General features: G+C 42.3%; 1 long non-coding RNA gene across 1 annotated transcript; it reads right to left on the reverse strand.

Moving 5' to 3' along the window:
• Positions 1-13,800: 13,800 nt before the first annotated feature.
• LOC122205152 lies at positions 13,801-17,480 on the reverse strand. Its single transcript, XR_006195924.1, has 2 exons — positions 17,329-17,480; positions 13,801-14,266 (listed from the first exon to the last, which is right to left on the reverse strand). It is a non-coding gene; the product is annotated as an uncharacterized LOC122205152 (long non-coding RNA).
• Positions 17,481-19,265: the final 1,785 nt, after the last annotated feature.

Below are 19,265 nucleotides of genomic sequence, written 5' to 3' on the forward strand. Positions count from 1 at the left end.
GCTATGTATCCTTCTGTCCTCTCAAAGTGGTTATCCTTCAGATTATTCTATGTTCCCTGTATTTAAGGCCTCTGGAATAAATTCATATTTTCACCCTCTTCCAAGTAATGGGTCCTTAAACACTTTGATCAAATTTAGCCTCTTCGCACCTTTTTTGTTATTGTTCTCATGTATTTTCATTCTTCACAAATTTTAAATCCCAAAGACATTCTGACATATCTTATAAAATTTACCTTAAAAAAAAAGTTTACTCCAGTATTTACCCTTTCTGTTGCTCTCCTTTACTTCTCATATTTCCACTTCTCCACACAGGAATGTATGCCCTGTCACTGAAAAACTTCCTCTAGTATCTCTTACAGTATGCTAGCAAGAGTTTTGGAAAGTTTTTGTTTGTCAGGAAGTTTCTTTATTTTGCCTTCACTCTTGAAAAAAAAAAAATTCCTTGCCAGGTGTATAGCATTCTGGGTAGAAAGCTCCTTTCTTCCAGCATTTTAAAGATGTACTGTCTTTTGGCCTCCAGCTGTACTGTTAAAATGTCACATTGTTACTCCTCTGCAGATGATGCTTTTTTTTATTGGCTGCCTTCAAGATTTTTTTCCCTTTGTCTTTGTTTTTCATTAGTTTTACTGGGATATGCCTAGATGGATTTTTCTTGGCACTTGTCTGCTTGAGGTATAACATGCTTTTTGAATCTTGAGTTTAATATCTTTCATCAGTTTTGGGAAATTCTCAGACATTATCACTTCAAGTGTCTTTACATCTCTGGACTCCTTTCTATACTATCATTATTTTTTATGTAAGTCTAAATACTTTTTAATAAAAGTGGGTTATGCCCAAACTGCTCTTAAATTTGTCTTCTGAGTTCATTTCAGTTACTGTGCTTTCGCTTCCAGAACTTCTATTTGATTTTTTTTAATTATTTTTCTTTATTTTGTTTTTAATGTTTATTTATTTATTTTGAGAAAAACAGAGATTATGAGCAGGGGAGAGGCAAAGAGAGAGGGAGAGAGAGAATCTCTCCATGCACCATGCTCAGCACAGGGCCCCACACAGGGCTCCATCCCCCAACTCGGGATCATGACCTGAGCTGAAATCAAGAGTCAGACACTTAGCCGACTGCGCCACCCGAGGGCCCCTGATTTCTTTTATAGATTTTACTGTCGAAATTATTCATAATTTCATTGATTTTTTTGAATACGTTAATTGCAGTTCCTTTAAAGCCTGCACCTGTGGGTCCATTTTTATTCGCTGTTTTTATTCCTGGTTTCATTTGGTCTTGCTTCATGGCATATCTGGTGTTGTTTGGACGTCAAACGCTGCGTATTAAAAATTATACAGAACCTAGATGCATCCTTAACTTCTGTCAAGCAGATAGAAGAGCGCGTATCACCTTTGTCCAATCAAGCATGAGTTTTCTCATGGCTAGATTTCTGTACTTTTGAAGGTTGGCTTGTTTCCAGTTTGACCTTAACTGTTAGGGCACAGACCTTCACAGGTGTCCCAACGGAAAGCCTCAGGTGTTCACCAGTGACCTCTCTTCCTTGGAAGAATCTGAATTTGAATTTTTATCTCCACCTCACCTTAGGATTGTTGAGAGCGCTGTTTGGTTCCTTGGCACTTCTGTGTTCTGAGGGGCTTGGCACTTCAATTCCTGGCTACCTTCATATAGCCTTGGATTTCAATTTTTGTTTTCCATGCTTTGAGAGGAATAAAGCTCTTACCAACAGCTCTCGCCCTTAGCAAATGCTCTAGGTTTGGCTTCCTTGCCTAGCAACCCATGCCCCTTAAAACTCAAGGGGAGAAAAACTGCATAAAATATCAACCTTACCTCAATATGTTTCCCTTCTTTACAGGATCTTGGACTCTCAAATCCTGGCTGCCTCGCTAGTTCTTTGATGCCTGAAAACAGACTTGTTTTTAACTTCATGGAGCGTTGTTCTCACTTGAAAGTTTGATCTGCTATGAGATATTCAATTATTTTTAGAAGCACAACTCCTATAGGAGAAATTTATATGAGAGAAATACCAAATTAACGGAACCCCTAAATAAAAATTCAGTTATTTTTTTTTATTTTAAAGCTACACTTTCATGCAATTATACATGTGATATAATTACCTTGAACACACACAAAAATGAACACACAAGTAGTGAAATCTGAATAAGGTCTGTGCCTCGGACCCGTATCGGTCTCCTGGCTGTGACATTGTACTAAAGTATGATGTCAACTTTGGGGGAGGCAGGCTGCCATTTACCCAAGTTACAAAGCTAATAATGTGGAAAAGTTAGTATAAAATTTTTCATTACATTCTCTTTTGCTTTGATAACAAGAGAATTATTTGCTTTTTGTAATGAAATTAGAATATTAAAGAAGCACATAACATAGGACGTTAGACTCACTTAAGTACCATCATCCAGAGGAAACCTGTTAACAACACGCTGCATATTTATCTGACTTTATGTGAATAGTCCTTGTGATTTGATGGACTATTTTGAAAATTTTTAAATTCCTTTATTTACTTTTGAGAGAGAGACAGTACACGCACACGGGGGAGAGGCAGAGAGACAGGGAGATGGGATCTGAAGGGGGGTCCAAGCTGACAGCAGCCAGGCCGATGTGGCGCTCCGGCTCACGAACTGTGAGATCATGACCTCAGCCACATTCAGATGCTCAACTGACTGAGCCACCCAGGTGCCCCATGCTAGATAATTCTTAAAGTAACAGGTTTTAATTCTTTTTCTTATGACTTTTTCATAAGGTTTTTGTTTGTTTCTCTTTTAATTTCTTTGTAACAGACTCAGAATGTGTTTCAAATTTAAAGTTCTCAGGACACATAACTCGTATATTTTCTTTCTGACATTTTTAATCCTTGAATGCTCCACTCCTTCCTTATTTCTTAGCTGACTTTCATTCATCATTTAGTCTTCAAATGGTTTTCAACTACTCTGTGGAGAGATTTAATGTTATGACTTCTATTTTGCACGTAACACAATTAAGTGTATGTTATATGCTACACTTTCAGGCACCTTGTTCTTCTATATATTTATACCCACTCTTGTTGTATCCATTATAAATATGCTAGGCAGTCTATGGGAAACGCATGTGAAAAATTTGTGTCTCCCTGGACATTTCTTGGCAACTTCCTGTGAATATATACTCATTTCAAAATTAAATTTAGGGGCGCCTGGGTGGCTCAGTCGGTTGAGCATCCAGCTCTTGATTTCGGCTCAGGTCATAATCTCACGGTTCGTAAGTTTGGGTCCTGCATCAGGCTCTGAGCTAGCGGCACAGAGCCTGTTTGGGATTCTCTCTCTCTCTCTCTCTCTCTCTCTCTGTCTGTCTCAAAATAAATAAATAAACTTCGAAAAAATTAAAAATTAAAAAAATACATTTTCCAAAAATTATCAGTAGAAACTTCATCTGTGAGAATTGCCCCAGTTTTTGGTCAAAATGCGCCGTTCTTCACATTATAGGATAAGTGTAAACAATTTTCCTAAGAGACATACACCTTATGACATTTAAGGTGTTCTCCATCTAGACTTAAGGAAGAAGCAATCTTCCTTCGCCATATAAACAAGTGAAATTGTGCCGAGGGGGCTTAAGGAGGCTATGGGCCCTTTAAAATATATTTTTTAAAGGAAAGAGACTGTGTGAAGTCCACTGCTTTCACGGATCGGTCATTTGCGAGTATGCCAGTTCAGCTGGAGTAACTTCCTTTAGCCCATTAGAGAAAAGTTATAGAGAAGCCCAGTGTAATCTTCTGAATTTATGGTATCATCTGAGAAGGGATATTCTGTGACTATGAAAAGTTATAGTAGTTTGAGGCTAACAGGAGTGGGGGCAGTGGTATGATTGCGCTTTTCTCCATGAATCAATTCCAGATGTTGCCATTAGATTCTCTGAGTGTTGAAGGAGAAAAAAAAAAAAAGATATATATATATATATATATATACACACACACACATATATATACACACACACACATATTCATATGTATATCAGTGCTAGAGACACGACAGAGTTAATCTAGTTGAATCTTCTCCTTTTACAGAGGAGGAAACTGAGGCCTGGAAAGACTAATTGCGTGCACAGGTCCTACAGTCAGGTAGGAATAGGGTTGGGTCTAGAATACAGATCTCTGTCTAACCCAATAATATTCCAATTATTGGGCTCTCATAGGCCAGAGGAATCAGGAAATAGTACACAGACAATTTTGAGCCAAATAGTTATTTTAATCCTTTCACAACCAGCACATAATAACTTCCTCTAATAGAAGAAAGAGTATCTGGGGCGCCTGGGTGGCTTGGTCAGTTAAGCGTCCAACTTTGGCTCAGGTCATGATCTCATGGTCCGTGAGTTCGAGCCCCACGTTGAGCTCTCTGCTGACAGCTCTGAGCCTGTAGCCTGTTTCAGATTCCGTGTCTCCCTCTCTTTGCCCCTCCCCTGTTCATGCTCTGTCTCTCTCTGTCTCAAAAATAAATAAAAGCTAAAAAAAATTTTTTTAAATAGAAGAAAGAGTATCAAGTACTCCAAATTAGATCTGTTACTCACTTAACTGGTTTCAAAAAACAAATTATCACTTGAACCGTTATGTCATTGCTCATACTCCAATGAAATTATTTTTCCTCCTCTCTCCTAGAGTATTAATCATATCATGATCTACTGATTCAATGTTTGTTTATTGGAATGGCTCTTCAATAAGACTTTCAGAATGGCCACTTTGAAATGGCCCAGCCTCATTCTTGGACTAGAGTCCAACCGGAAGTCCTCACATAGCTTGGAAGGCACAATCTGCATCTCATGAAAAACAATGCTGAAGTTCCACATTCTAGCAGAATGACCAAGTATGGGGGCTGGGATCGTGGAGGGGAAAGATGAGGAGTGGAATCTCAACACGCAGGACTTTGGTTCATTCCACTTGGGTTACAAATTGCCAACTGATCTCAACCCAAGTTTTAACCGGTGGATTAGATCTGAAAATCTCTATCATCATCTTATTCCTCACATCTAAAGAATTAGCTTATTAGGGGCGCCTGGGTGGTTCAGTCGGTTGAGCGTCCGACTTCGGCTCAGGTCATGATCTCACAGCAGGTAAGTTTGAGCCCCCCATCGGGCTCTGTGCTGACAGCTGGGAGCCTGGAGCCTGCTTTGGATTCTGTGTCTCCCTCTCTCTCTGCCCCAACCCACTCGCACACTGTCTCTGTCTCTCTCAAAAATAAATAAACATTAAAAAAAGTTTTAAAAAAAGAAGTAGCTTATTAGAGTATTATTATAAAAAGCAAATATAGGAACAACTCGATCCAAAGGCACATTTTAAACTTCTACTTTGGTAAAAGCAAACTGCTTCTGAATTCCAAGCCTCAATTTTCTCACCTGTTAAATGGTGATAGTAATAATCTAGATAGTTTCAGTTTAAGTTAAGTCAAAATAATGCATGCGAAAGAGCTCCTAGACAATGAGTGGACTGTAATGGGTTTGTGGCGTTGTTGTTGTTGTTAATAGTAGTCTCTCGTCTTGGAAGCACAAAGTACCTGTTTTGAAACCATGGTATTTATTAACATTGTCTCATTAATGTTAATAGGATCATCGGTTCTGAACAATAGCATAGCAGAGAGAGAGAACAACATAAGGCAATGGCTACAATCATTTCACAGAACAGATGATATGCAGATATAAGATTTTAAGCATTCAGAATGCCCAAGGAGAAAGGACTATCTGGTATTAGGCTTTAAAAATGTGTAGGAGACTCATAGTCCATGCATTAGTATTAATCTAGAATGGCCCTACTACACTGCAAAGAAACGAAATTTTTATAGTTCATATAACATCAAGCATGGGGAATTTAATACAAGTTTTTCATATTTTTTTAAAAGTTTATTGCTTTATTTTGAGAGAGAGAGAGAGCATGCGGGAGGGCCAGAGACAGAGGGAGAGAGACAATCGCAAGGAGGCTCCGCGCTGTCAGTGCAGAGCTGGACGCAGAGCTCAATCACACACCATGAGATCATGACTGGAGCTGAAATCAAGAGGTAGATGCTTAATCGACCAAGCCACCCAGGTACCCCAATACAACTTTTCAATAAGGACCGCAGTGTGAGCACACATTCCAACACACAGAGAGGACGTTAAGGGATACACAGAAGAGGTCATCATTTGGACTGCAGAAGACACTGGATATTAATAGAACCTGCTGTAGAGTTGACTCATTTTGTGGGACCTGTATTCGCACAAACTGTACCTAAGGGGCATTGCAGCGTATAGGTTCTGTCTTCTCTAACCTTCTATTGGCTTCATAAAATCCAAATTTAAAGGTCTATCTAGATGGTGATAAGAAAATAGATAGCTGAGCTGATATGATAACCAAGAGGTTATCACCAAGAAACAGCAACACAAGTACACGGCAGTCCTTACAGAATGGTACTGATTTCATGCCAGCAAATACAGTTCTAAAATTTCAAAATGAGGGGCGCCTGGGTGGCTCAGTCGGTTGAGCGTCCGACTTCAGCCCAGGTCATGATCTCGTGGTCTGTGAGTTCGAGCCCCGCGTCGGGCTCTGTGCTGACAGCTCAGTGCCCGGAGCCTGTTTCGGATTCTGTGTCTCCCTCTCTCTCTGCCCCTCCCCTGTTCATGCTCTGTCTCAAAAATAAATAAACATAAAAAAAATTTAAAAAAAAATTTCAAAATGAATCATACTTCAGTAGGAAATGTGCCAAGAGACAGTTCTAAGCACTGGCCAAAAAAAGCTTCGTCTGATAAGTGTTCCTTTCTTCAGGACTTAGTCTGAAATAGGTGACAAAGACATTTGCATTCTGAATCTTCTGGAAACTTTCCCTTCTTAACATTTCTCTCCTGAGGCCACACTCCAGCAAGGGCTTAAGGCAGGTTCAAGTCTACGATCTTCCTGTGCCCTAGTGAATGAACAAAGGACTCAGCGACCCTTACCTGTCCAGAAGCAATGGCGATAGAAGGTATCCAGTACTCAGTGGTCACCTCAGTTTCCTTTCCATTTGCAGCCACTCGAGGACTTAGCAATGCCCCTGTCATTTACCCTTATTAGCTTTCCTGATAATCAAAGAAGCTTTTACCAAAACAAAGTTAATCATAGTGCAGTTTTGGAAACATGGTATTAGTATCTGTAATCTAAGAAAAAAGATTCCCCGAGCTCCATTGAATAAAAGGCCTCCAAAGGAAAGCTCACTGGGAAAACATGTCTTTCTTTTCATTTTTTTCTTCTAAGTGAAAATGTATGTGAACACCTAAAATCAGACTCTGGTAAATTAAATCAAAAGGGAATCTCTGTTTGGGAGGGCAGGGAAAAAATGCTTTTCGGAAGAGATTTTAGAAGGGAAAAGCAGAACCAACCCACATTTTTTTTTTTTTTTAAAGAGCATTGCCTTCATTGCCCAAAACTTAAAACTTCTCAAGCGATCTAGAATAAAGTATTTATCCAAATATGTGTCCTTTCACACTCTACTTTGTTAACCCTTATAAAAATGTAACATCAAAATTATTTTTGAAAAAGACATTAAGAGTTAGTTGGGGGGGGAGGGTGGCGCCTGGGTGGCTCAGTCAGTTAAGCGTCCGACTTCAGCTCAGGTCATGGGCTCATGGTTCATGAGTTCGAGCCCCATGTCAGACTGTGCTGACAGCCTGGATCCTGGAGCCCGGAACCCAAAGCCCGCTTCAAATTTTTATCCCCCTCTCTCTCTGCCCCTCCCCTGCTCACACGTGGTCTCTCTCTCTCTCTCTCTCTCTCTCAAAAATAAGTAAACATTTAAAAAATTAAAAAAAGAAGAGTTAGAAAGGTCTCATAAATAGCTGGTGGGTTTTGCTCAATGACTTAAGTATAAAATGATCACTCCCCAAACTTGTAGATTAAATTGCCCCTGTTTGTATCCTGTGACTAAACTGGACTTCATAGACATCAGCTAAGGAATTGTAGAGAAAGGCAACAGACGGGAAATGGCTGAGCTCTGTGATTCTTCTATGACTAAATATTCGAGGTGGCTAGCCAATATGAACCAGAGCTGGATTCATGTCTGACCTGAGTGTTCCTCTCAACAGACAGGGGCCTGGAGTATTGTTTCATGTCCTCATGCACGAGAGAGTGGTTCCCAACAGGAGGGGCACTGGACCATCTGTTAACATTATCCCATGCATATAGATCATGAAATAAAATCAACCGCAGACCATCAGAAGAAACACTTCTTCGCCACAAGATACGTAATTGCTAATATAGTTCCCTAAGATAAGCAGAGGAGACGATTAGAACGATTACACAGTTGGGACCCTTTTTACAACCATGTATTTCTATTTTGGACAATAGAGGTCAACTCTGCTTTGAAACCGGAAGTCATTTTTATCACTCTGTACTTCCTCTCACTCTCCCTACTTCTATTGTTCAATTCTGCTGCTTTTGCTCCTGTACTAGCTTAGTGTCTATTCTCCTTCCTGTAATTGCAATTCTCTCGTCTGTCACCTTAGTTTCATGTTTCTTTTTTTTTTTTAAGATTTTATTTTTAAGTAGTCTATAAACCGAATGCAGGGCTTGAGCTCACAACTCCGAGGTCAAGACTCTCATGCTTTGCCAGCTAAGCCAACGAGGTGCCCCTTAGTTTCATGATTAAACGAATGCAGTATTTATCACCAGTTTTTACCACAGCTTGGCTATTCCTGAATTCTTTATTTTCTTTTTTCTTTTTTTCTTTTTAAAATTTTTTTAACGTTTATTTTTTTTTTTTTTGAGAGACAGAGCCTGAGTGGGGGAGGGGCAGAGAGCGAGGGAGACAGAATCCGAAGCAGGCTCCGGGCTCCGAGCTGTCCGCCCAGAGCCCGACACAGGGCGCAAACTCAGATCGTGAGATCATGACCTGAGCCGAAGTCGGACACCCAGCCGACTGAGCCACCCAGGCGCTCCTTAAATTCTTTATTTTGATTCATCTTATTTGAAGTAATTTTCCAGCAAGCGCTTTTTTCAAGAAGGATTTATGAGTGCCATGTCTGTTGCCTTTGTTAACAGTTGAGGCTTTCTGGAGGAATCTTTATAGGAATGAGAGCATCTGGCTTGGTAAGGTTCTTTCCCCCAAGGTTGACAGATACTTATCCATTGCTTTCATATTGACTATTATACATAACATCCCATTTCTCTTGATAAACAGGATTCCCTTGAGAAGAAATTTTCTTTTGTTATGTTTATAAATATTTTTCCATTTGCTGTGCTCTCCGTTTTAGAAACAGAGTTAGCCCTTTGCTGAATTGTCTTCTCTGTCTTCTATGTCTTTCATCGTTTTAATATTTTTATCTTTTTCTTCTCTGAATTCCTTGGAAATAGCTCAAGGCTTCTCCACAAGTGTGCATTTAACTTTCGTGTTCAAGTCCTTCTTAAGAATACATGAGGGGATATTTTAACGTATGCCTTCATAAAGCAATAGAAAGGATCAATTGATAAGAACTGATGCCACACTAAAGAATGAACTGTATCCAGCTAAAATATATATGAATGTCTCCTTATGTGAGAATAATTCATAGCGGAAAATTCACTTACAATAAATACATTAAAAACAAGGACATGGCTGAAATTTAAAATTATGAAGATAGGTTTGTCTCTGCTTTATGATCTGTTAATTCTTTTTTAATTTTCTTTTTTTATTTTAGATAGAGATAGTGAGCATGAGCAGGGGAAAGGGGCAGAGTGAGCAAGAGATCATCTTAAGCAGTCTCCAAGCCCAGTGCAGAGCCTGACTCTGAACTCAGTCTCCCAACCTGATCATGACCTGAGCCAAAATCAAGAGTCAGAAACTCAACTGACTGAGTCATCCAGGTGCCCCTGATTTATTTTTTAATTCTTAAAAGATCGACTCTTGCAGTTTAGGACATCATTTCTTAACAAAATTGTGTGGTTGCTTGTTATAACATCCTTTCCTTCACATTTGCCTTTAGTGAAATGATCATAAAGAGAACCATTTATATAAAAACGTGAAGGATCTTCGTCAGTTCTTCTAAAACTGTGTGAAGTTTTTTTTTTTTTAACTTTGCAATCAATTCCTATTGAATTTTGCGTGATACTGCTGGATGCTGTAAGAGACAGACCAATCTAGACATTGATGTGAAATATGCTTGCGTTAATGTTTGGGTGGAGGAAATTTTTCCACAACTTGAGTTTTGCAAATGTTTTTTTACTTTCCATTTCCCTATACAACATGTAATTCTATGGAACTAATTAATAAATTCATGATTCAGACACTGATTAAAGACAGTAAGAAAGACTTAGGAAAGATTTTCAAAGGAAAGAGTTCAAGAAGGACTACTTCAATGAGGGTGTGGCAGGAGGGGAGAGAGGTGGAACTCAACATACAAGGACAAGTGGAGATTGATAGCCAAGGGGCAGGGTGGGGGCAGTGGGTAGAAAATTGTCAACACTGGGGACATCTGGGTGGCTCAGTGAGCTGAGCATCCAACTTCTGATTTCAGCTCAGGTTTTGATCTCAGGGTTAGTGAGATTGAGCCCCGTGTCAGGCTCTGCATTGACAGTGTGGAACCTGCTTGGGATTCTCTCACTCCCTCTCTGCCCCTTCCCCACTCATGCTGTCTCTGTCTCTGTCTCTCTGTCTCTCTCTCTTTCTCAATATAAATAAATAAACTTAAAAAAGAAAAGAAGAGAAAAGAAAAGAAAGAAAAGAAGAAAAGAAAAGAAAAGAAAAAAGAAAAGAAAAAAACTATCAAGAGAAAACATTGAGGCTGGGGATTCTTGCATGACCAATTCAACAGGACTGTTGATAAGATACCCAGGGTGGGTGGTAGTGAAGAATTTCATCAGAAAAAGGGTGACCACCACATATCAAGGGTAAGGGATTTTCGTTAACAGACTCAGCAGGATTCTTCCTATGACTGGACTAAACCAGAACAAGGACAGAACCCAATGTCAAGGCCTAGTCAAAAAAAGGGCTCAGTTTGATCAAGGAGAGTCTTTGTCAGTGGGCAGAAAAACTTTGTCCCAGTCCTGGCCAAGGCTTTCTCCTTTTCTCATGTTCACAGTTGTACATTGCCCTTTGAACAACTTTGTCTGTATCAAAGTCTCATGTTGGACTCATCCTTTCTTGAAATAAGGGCTAGGAACCAATTTCAGCCTTCTGAACCTCCCCAACCGCAATTACCGTGGCTTCCTCTATTTGCTGGTTTACAAATCCACATCATGTCAGATTCTCCAAAGGGGTCGCTTCTTCCAGGGCAAAAGTGCCCTTTCAGTTCTCCCCGCAAAATGTCCCTTTCTCCATGCTGCCGTGGAGTGTGGAGTTTTATAAACCTCTCCGGATTTAGGTAGGAAAAGACTCCTTTCAGGCTGATGGCTAACAGGAAGACACCCCCATTTTTCAAAATTCCTTTTCCTGTGGTTGTTTCCTGACTGACTCCCTCTATCAGATATCCCCCTGAAGCAGCTGGAATCAACACTTCTCTGCATACTGGCTTGCTGGGGATTTTCTTTTTAACTCTTTCATGTCCAGGTATGTGTGGTTAGCTTTGGGCCAATTGTAATGGGCTAAAATTGCAGGATTCAAAGAGCCTAACTTACAATCAGCTTACCTTTCAGCAAAGGGAAGTATAACGGCTCGATTACAAATGACTCCTTCTTGCAGAAAATGTATATATCATGGCCAGGACGGCGTAACACGAGCTGTTCTTTGGTTTATGATTTCCATTCTCAGAGCATATTTAGTTATGTCGTATGCAAGATGAAGATTCTCCCAAGGCATAACAAGACAATGGATCAATGAAGTCTTTGTATACATTTAGACATCGATTCAAATTTGGGTTCTGTCATTTACCAGCTTTGGGAATATGGCAAGGTATTTAACCTCTTTGCACCCCAGTTACCCCATCTCTAAAGTGGAGTGACAGTGCCTCCTTTACGAGACCTCTGAGAGATCAGGAGTTCACATGTAAAGGACTTAGCAGCACCTCTGCTGTTAGCAGACTCTGGATAATTGGTAACTATTCTGAACACCAACTTCCGGGTCACAGGTAAAAACCATTTTTTTCTATAAAGATAAAAGCCCTAAAATCATAGCTAGAATTTTCATAATCTAAGAGTGCAGAAGAGCTGCTGAGCCCCTGCGCCATGTACAGTTGTTTTGAGGACGGACTGTAGACCCGTTTATTTCCTCCGAAAGGGGGTGCAATCCACGAACCGACCTGAAGCAACAACAACTCCTTGAATTTAGTCCATTTGGGGCCTCATGTGTCTCATCCACTGGATCCCTCCTTGAAGCCTATGGACGCATACTTAAAAGAGATTAACATCTCACCTTAAGGGGCCCATGACAACCAGTTAACAAATAACCCAATGAATCTTCGATCAGTACCCGGCACACCCTCCCACTCGACCAAACATGAAAACTGAAAACAGAAAAAGGATTTTCCCCGCAAGAATTCCTATTAGATATACTGCCTTGACCTGCACCTTAACAGTTCAAATCATGGAACTCAGAATCTTTTATGGTTACTGGGAAAATTCATAGTTTATCATATTTTGTCGGCTGGAGAGGAAGAAAAGACTTGGCCAGGTTCCTGGGGGAAAGATAGCCTGTCATATTTGCTGAGATTTATTTATGAAAAAGCACTCAGGATGATACTTTGTGCAACACGCTCCCTCCTGCTCGGAGCACCATTAGCTCAAAGCAAATAGGAGAGACTCCCAAGCTGCCCAGGGCTGAAGGTAAAGGAGGGGACTAAAGTAAGCGGAGTGGGGACACTCTCAACTGGCATCATTTAAAGCTCTTGATTATTTAAACTTCTGCAGAATAATGATTGCATATTTGAAAGTAATACATCTGTTCCTTTCCCTCCCCGCCCCCATGTGGTTTTCTAATCCCGAGGTAATTACGTTTTGACAAAAATTTATTGGGACATCTGTTTTTTCCCTTAGATCCGCAGGTCACTGTGTGACTAACAGCAGCCCAGCGGAGAGCTGTCTTGGAAAAACCGAGCACAATGGCTGGCGAGATCCAGGGCGCGCCGGGGCGGTGGGTGTCAGTTAGAGGCAGAAAGGACGGTCCCCTGGTGCCACCGGGCCCACACTTCGTGTGCCGCCTGGCTTGGTGCTCAGCATGAGACTCCGGCCTGTGAGGGTAAAGGGATCAATGATCTGGTGGGGGGAGGGGAGGGAGGAGGGCTGGCTGGTAACAGGCTGGCAGTGTGCATCAAGATTCATGCATTTTCTAGGTTGGCATCCAATATAAAAATAATTCATGGAGGGAAGAAGATGGAGAGGCAATGCACAGGCCATATGTTTGGAGCCCCTGCCCATAATGGCTGGCTGTGGTTACCAGCGTCTGGTGCCACCAACTAGATTAAATTATGGTACCCTACGGAGGCACAGAAATCAGAACGATTTCTCCGACTTCCAGCATTTGATAAATCATAGGATAACCGAGGAAGTTTACCCGTGCACCAAACCCCTCTTTCAATGTTTTAAAAAGCACGACGTGGCTTCAGTCCGCTGTTTTTTGGCGGATTAACTGCCAGAACTTGCTAACGTCAATTTTCTCACAAACCTCGGCTCCCATAGGAAATGCCTGTATCAGAATTCCACAGGGACGGCCTTTTCTCCACGTTTTTCCACCTTCGAGCTCTCATAAGGAAGTTTGTTTTCCTGAGGTGTCCAACCCAATATCTTGACCTGATGTTTAAAAAAGAGTCTAAGTGACTTGCCTCTGTGCCAAATGAAACTTTGGAACATCGTGAGATGTTTCTGCCATTAAGAACTTAATTAGGAATTTCAGTAACCAAATAAAGCTCCATTTCCCTTTTCCTCTAGTTTATTGATTAAAAAAATAAAAGGAATCCTAACCGAAGTATTTCACTTTCACATAGACACAACCCTCAACTACTTTCTTTTTTCCGGAGAGTATCAAAATGCCATTACAATGATTACATATAAATATCCACTCCCCCAAATCAAGTTTAAGAAAGCAAAATGCCTCTGCTGTGATAGAACATCTCCTCCACGAATGGATAAAAGGCATGCTATGTCCTGCATTCCCTTACGAAGTGCTGAGCAGGAACAAGTTCCCAATTTTCGGATGGAAACGTTGAGACGGAGGGGCAAGGAACTAAATGTCATTAAGAAATGTCCCTGTGACACTCTTCATGGGGTTCAGGCTCTGGATCTCAGGTCTAGGCCGCATTCTTTTGATTGCCAAAGCGTCCGACGACGAGTAGCCATTCAGCGGATTCCGCAGAATCCTGGCTTCCCATGTGGTAACATGTAGTCTGTGGGGAGGGAAAAATAAAGAGTTTTTCTTTAGAATAAATTGGGAAATACCGAGTTTAAAAGGCTTAAACAGGGGTCCCTGACCGGCTCAGTCAGTGGAGCATGTGACTTTTGATCTCAACGTTGTGAATTGGAGCCCCGAATTGGGGGTAGAGCTTACTTAAAATCTTAAAAACAATGAAATCCTTAAACAGGTTCTCTGAGGCTGGGCATCTTTAATTTTCTGTGGATAATGGAGCTCAAAGACAGAAAAAAAAACCCATGAGATGGATCTTAGCTCAGGTTGCCATAACAGGACACTGTAGGGTGGGAGGGGGCTTAAACGGCAGAAATGTATTTCTCATAGCCCTGGAGGTTAGAAGTGCAACATAATTGGATTTTGGTGACAGCTCTCTTCCTAGCTTGCAGATGGCTGCCTTCACTGCTGTGTCCTCAAATCAGGGAGAGAGAGGCTCTGGTGTCCCTTTCTCCTCTTCTCAGGGAACTAATGCCATTATGGGGTCCATCGTCACGATCTCATAAAACCCCAGTTGCCTCCCAATGGCCTCATCTCCTCACACCATCCCATTGGGGGTTAGGGCTTCAACATATGACTTCGGGGGTGGGGGAACATACTCAGTCCTCTTTTTGATTGCAGAATAATGAGCTCTAAGAGATGCTAAATTAGACGATTCATGATACAAAATAAATATCCTAATTATATCACAGAACAGGGCACAGAGAAGTTACTCAATTATTTTTGGAATGAACTCATTCACTCTTTTCATATTTATTTCTGCGCCAGAATGTGGAAAATGAATCATGGCAGGAGCGCTAACCATGGTCAAGAAACTACAGAGCACAGGGGTGTGTGTGTGTGTGTGTGTGCGTGTGTGTGTGTGTGTGTGTGTGTGTACTGGGGTGGAGACTAAGCTGAGGCAGGAGGCTCCAATTCTCTCTTGTCTGCCACTCCTCTAAGTAAGGCTTCATTTGAATGAAAATTATTAGCTTCCTATGAATTAAACTTCCTAAATACCATCGTTCTACTCTTCTATTATTTCACCTAATTTTTTTTATTCTTTATTTTCCTCATCCTAATTTTCTCACTTCTTTTCTATGTGTTTCTTGTGTTATGGTATTGCAATTGCCTGGCTTGTTCAAAAATATAGACACAAAACCTATTTGACTGTAGTGGGGGGTTTTTGGTGTGTGTGTGTGTGTGTGTGTGTGTGTTGGGGGCTTTGGGAGGGGTTTGTTTTGGTTTTGGTTTTAGGTTTTGTTTTGTTTTTTTTTGTTTTGTTTTGTTTTTGCCTTACTTCTCCAAAGCAGAGAAATCACGTTCAACATATAGGACAAGAAGAAAGTTCCAGGATGATTAAATTTCAACTACTTTGGGTGAGATCTTGTAGAAATGTTTGGAGGGAAAATGGGCTTGGGCTTTTCACTTAAAAACAAAACCAAAATCTTTATTAATGTGGTTTCCCGGAATCCATGATACTCCTCATGCTGTTTCCCAATGCTCTTCCCTTTCAGCCCTTCCCAACAAATCCTAGCCATTCTCCCAGAAGCAACTGAAAACAGCCTCTCCCATAAGCCTTCCCCGGGTTCCCTGGAAGAACCAGTCTCTCCCTCTCTCGTGCTCAACGCAGCCCTTCATCTTCTACTCTGTGTGCCTCCCTCTCATCATCCACAACATGAGAAGAAGAATATCACCGGTGCATCATGGTAAATCTCGTACATTATAGTCTCCCGTGCTAGATTTGCACTTCCCTGTTCCTTCACACGCAGAATGGTGTCAGGAACGTGGCAGGTGGCTAACAAAGGATTGTTTCCGTGGACGTCCCCAGCAGAGCACCGCGCTGGGAATTAGGAAAGCGTGGTTGGAGCCCTGCCTCAGCCTCTAACTCACTGCTTGACATCAGAAAGCTCACTCCACCTCCCTGGACCTCGTGGGCTCATTCTGGAGACAGAGCAGCTGCGTTGGGCGATCCCCACCTCCGCTTCTACCCTGACGTGGCGCAGCCTTCCGAGACTGAACCGAACAGTCAGTCCTGCCCCATCGGAAAACGGCCGGTAGCCCAGAGCGAACACTTGGTGCACAGATCCCACACCGACGTTCGCGTAAAATACAATACAAGAAAATCTCTCACCCCCAGATGAAAATAATTTGGTCTGCCCCCGAACCTATTTTCCCGTCACCGATGTGTTTGCAATCACCGTTTCAATTTTCCCCTCCTAGACGTCGGGGAGGCATCTTTCAAGAAAAACACAACGTGCGCCCAGACCCAGCAGCAGCCTGCTTGGAAGCACTTCGATGTGCTCATTAGAGCACGGGGGCTGCGTGTGTCTGAGCTCCCTCCGTGCACAGAGAGCGGCAGCTGGATGGACGGCCTGCCGAGGGTGAGCAGAGGGCCCTCTGCCAAACGCTGTTCCTTTAATTCACCTAAACGCTGACCTTGAAAAATTGCCCTTTATGGGATGTGATGAGGTGTGAATTCAATCTCCATCCTCACTTGGGTCTTGTCATTTTCTGCGCTGTGATTGCCCGTTGTGCCACACCACAGCAACTGGCCCGGCAGAGGGTCCGTGAGATTGACAAGGTCCTCTGGGGAAGGCTGACATCAAAAGACCCTGCAAACTCATTTCAGTCATGGGCCTCTCTCTCGCCATTATGATTTTTTTTTTTTTTTTCTGGCTGCGATCACACCAGGTTGGTACTGATTCAGCGACATCACCCGTGCGGCTTAACTATACCCTCTCTGATGGTTGAGCAAAAGCTCATCTGAGATGAGACTTTGGAAGGTTCTCTCCTCCTTCCCCTTCCCCCTTAAATCCTCCAGCTCATGACCCAAAGCAACTCACTGCAAACTTATCCTGAATGTTCCAAGAGGGTGAGAGAGGAGAGCATGCGTTCTGCAATTTTTCTTGTGCTCCAAGAATCAAATGCAGTCAATTTAACTTCATCAGACCGCTGACAACAGGCGCTGATACAGAGGATGGAAGAGATCAGCCAAAATCCTACAGTTTCTATCAGTATTAAAGCCAGATGTTACACTGGCTGTTCGAATTTGATAAAACCCACCACTGATAAAGGCTTCTCCCTGGATCGGTGGGTCCCAGGGCCCATTCATCAGCACAATGGTTCATGTGGCAGTACCCCAGGCTAGTGGGTAACATTTACTGCAGCACCAGGGTTTCTGTGAAGGCGAGACTGGTCCTCCTTTGTCTGTGGGCTTCTATAGGTTGTTGTGGCTTGAGCAGATCTGTTTACACTACACTTGCTATGGCAACGTTTATCTGATATGGACAAAAGGCATTCTGATTCTTGAATTAATAACACTTGAGTCAAGCCTATGATTCAACAAGAGGTATTCAAACAGTTTGAGTGAAGGCAAGGTTTTCTTTGAGGCCAATTAATACAGCCACAAACCTTTGGCTCAAGGGATCCAAATGTGCAGCCAGCAAGGGTTACCGGGCCCTGAAAACCACCAAGCTATCCTTATGGTGAGGGAATGGACGGGGGAAAATAAAGAAATGCAGATCTTGTTGGCATGGACCTCGAATCAGAGCCCGGGCAAAGTCACATGGTAAGGAGGACCTGTAGAGGTGGCTTTTGCTCAGTCGGACAGCATGTTTGACCACACTGTAAGGCACGAGAGGGCCCTGAACACAGATGTGACTGTGAATTCACCTTCCAACCTTCCTTTTTGCCCCCGTGATGACTGGAGGCTGGATTTGGCCCAGTCCCCCTTCTACCTGCCCCGGAATGTAGCCCCCACAAGGGTCAGGTGACTTGATTTCATGGCAAATCTTTTCTGGGAAGCAGATGGAACCCCAGGGGCTCAGGTAAATGGCTTTCCCTCCTTCCTCCCCACAGTTCCCAAACAGAGGTTTCCTTTTCTTTCCTCCACTGAAAAATTGCCAAAACCGCTCCCTACTGTACAGCTAACCCAGAAGCAGGCAACGGAGAATGATGTTAATTTAAACTTCTGCCTTATTAAGTAACAAAACCCAGAAATAATGTGATCAAAGCCAAAAGACACAAACTTCTGCCATCTTTCTTGAGATAAAAGGAGCAAAACACCCATGAACTGAAGGAGGCTTGGACACTTAATAAAAATAGCTAATTAAGTGTTGGAGTAACTTAGCGTTTTGCCCCCTGAGCCCTGCAATACTCAAGACTAGCCTGTATCCCCTCCACTCTCACTCCTTCCTGCTGTGACTCAGGCCATCACATAATTCTTTTTTCATTCCCTTCATTGTGTGCCAGGGACCGTTGTATGCACTGGGCATGCAGGAGCCGACAGCAGACCCCAGCCTCACTCCCAGGTAACTTATGCTAGGGGTGGGGGTGCTAGGGAGGTAAGCAGAACAGGTCATGAGACATTCGTGGGGATTTCTCCCTTGGCACAGACCCTTCACCTCTCGTTCGTGCTGTTACAAACTCTGTTTTGGCTCATATTCTATGCTTCAACCCGACACGAGGTCTCTTCGCTTTTTAAATATTAATCTGTAAATACTTTCGAACCCCCATCATATACCAAACAAAACCCCAAAACAAGAAAGGGCCAGTGCCCGCTCAACCAGACCCCCTCTTGTCCAGTTAGGAAGGCAGACGTGCACATCAATAACTCTGACAGGTATAAAGCTGTGTTCCTTAACGTTACCGGGGCCACAGAGTCATCTGGGAGGAGAGTTTAAAATACAGATGCCTGGAATCTAGCCCAGATCTGCCAAATGGAGATCTCTGAAGTGGGGAGGGGGCCACAGCGTTTGCATTTTAACCAACTGCCTCCTTCCCTGAGATTAATTCTAATGTATACCAAAGATTAAGAATTACTGGTATCGAGGAAAGAACATGGGATTTAAGAGCATTAGTCACCACAGCTATTTAGGGCAGGTCCAAAAGCCTGATTTGGTTTGAAATCCTAAGTTTTTCATTTGTTACCTGGGCCCAAGTGCGACTCTATCAAAGGAAACATTAATGAGAGAAGACAAGTTCAAATCAAGGACACACTT

The sequence above is a fragment of the Panthera leo genome, chromosome D4, assembly GCF_018350215.1.
Source record: "Panthera leo isolate Ple1 chromosome D4, P.leo_Ple1_pat1.1, whole genome shotgun sequence".
In the NCBI taxonomy this organism is placed as follows: domain Eukaryota; kingdom Metazoa; phylum Chordata; class Mammalia; order Carnivora; family Felidae; genus Panthera; species Panthera leo.